At 40.9% G+C, this 2034-nt stretch overlaps 1 pseudogene; it reads right to left on the bottom strand.

Annotated features, from left to right (window-relative positions):
• Positions 1-730: 730 nt before the first annotated feature.
• Positions 731-1537, bottom strand: LOC149202669 (phosphomannomutase pseudogene; annotated as a pseudogene).
• Between the last annotated feature and the right edge of the window lie 497 nt (positions 1538-2034).

Raw genomic sequence — 2034 nt, 5'->3', positions numbered from 1 at the left:
ATTGTTGGTTTGCCCAGCACCAGCGCTCCAGCAACGCACCAGCGCTCCAGCAACGCACCAGCGCTCCATGTAGGTTTATATCAGCTCCATTAAGTGCAGGCTCCATGCAGCATTGACACGCACCAGCAATTCAACACCATTTCAACGCCATTCTGGTATTAACTCAACGCTGTTTGCAGTAACGCAATAACTCAGCTATGCGCCAACAGCACCTCCACACACACCAGCTGCTCGTGGTTAAAAAACGAATTATGCACGTGCTGCTTCTCCTTAACACTGGTAAGGGCCACCGCTTCGACCAGGACTTCACACCTCCTCCGCTACACGCTCTGATACCAATGTTAAACTAACAGTGCGCAGGGAGAAACAAAGACACTCAGCAATACACTTCAAACACAGAAGACACAAAAAATTAACGTGGTTCACCCAACCAATCTGGGCTACGTCCACCAAACATAGGCATTGGCAATTCTTTATTATCAAACAAGAGATTACAAAATAATATTTTCCTCACAAACTCTCACCAAAAAACAATCCGTATGGATACCTGTTTTATAGCTAGGAGAATCTAACTACCTCATAAATCCTCTCACACCAAATATAGGATACATTAACTCTCTCCCAACAACCTAGAGCTTATCTAGCAACAAATTCCTATTGTTGTCACACATAAGAGACTTTTGCCTATTTTGTGAAACAGAAAATCTCAACACTCTATGCTAGTTGAGGATTAAACCAGGATCACTGAAAAAACCTCTGTGCACTGTCTGGGAGTATCCTATGGAATTGTTACTGTATGCCCGATTGTTTTTGAAGATTCAAATATTTCATGGTCATTTGCCCCCTTGTAGGTTTTGTCTCCAAAGAAATGGATCTCTTGAAAATCATTCTCTACATATCTCAAATAGTATGTTTTATCCCAGCCCTGAGGAAAAACATCAAAGCTGATATGTCCTCCAATCGAAGAGGTCAGATTCGGAGATGCAAACTTTTCACGAAGCACCTCAACCATTTTTGTACGTATGCCATGAACCTTATCATCACGCTCAAACTCCTCTCTTTCTTCTTGACTACAATTTTACTGAATGGGTGACACGTTAAGCAGTCCGCTCTTGAACTCTATGAATGTTCCCCTTTTTATAGGGATATCCAAGTCAGCAATGTAATGAAGTGTAAAATTGATGAACTCCTTCAGCTTTTCATCTCCAAGGAGTGCTTTAAAGCTCTAATTACCAATCATTTTGCTACCTTTGTGAGCAACAAGGCCATTCTCTGAAAATACATAATCATAGTCGGAGATAACAATTTTTCCAAGCTGCTCAGTTATTTTTGCAAGATCTGAGCCACCTACAATTCCCACTACTACAACCTTATGTAATTCTTGCATAAATTCTAACATTTCTTGGGAAACCACCTTTCTTGCAGGGGTAAGTGTGCCATCAACATCAAACAAAGCAAGCACGCCTGGCTTTATACAGTCCATCTCAGTAGAGGTTTAAAAAAACCCTGAAAGACTGAAAGAATAGGTAAGCGGATTTTCCGGGTAAGTCAATCCAGATATCCCAAATAACTAAAAGAAACATATCATAAACGAAAACAGAAGATGGAGAGAATTCATGATGTCCCGACGCGCGATCTCTTCCTTTTTCTATGAACTAAAACCTGATTTTTCTCATGGATTTTCGAGAATTTAGGTTTTTAGCTGAGGTTTCCATTATTTTTGGGATTCGTTGTCATCTTGCCATCTGATGATAGAATATATATATCTGATGATAGAGATATATGTATGAAACAGGTGGTGGATATGGCTAATCGAGCTCTCACCGGAAGGTTTTTCAGCTATCATATCGCGAAGGCCAGTGTGAGGTTATGGATAAAGATTAAGTCAATGGCAAGGTATAAGGGAACACTAAAGGTGCAGCAATTGGGCGTCTTGAAAGGCCTGAACTCGTTCTTCGTACAACAGATTAGACTTTCTCACCCCAGAGTTCAGTGTCGCCTTCGATTAATTTGTGGTAGTTAACAAGGTTCGAC

This window comes from Pinus tabuliformis, chromosome 2_1 (assembly GCF_031772625.1).
Source record: "Pinus tabuliformis cultivar Carrire ecotype Pingquan chromosome 2_1, CPIR1, whole genome shotgun sequence".
Taxonomy (NCBI): Eukaryota; Viridiplantae; Streptophyta; class Pinopsida; order Pinales; family Pinaceae; genus Pinus; species Pinus tabuliformis.
This window is presented reverse-complemented; position numbering and strand designations above follow the sequence as displayed.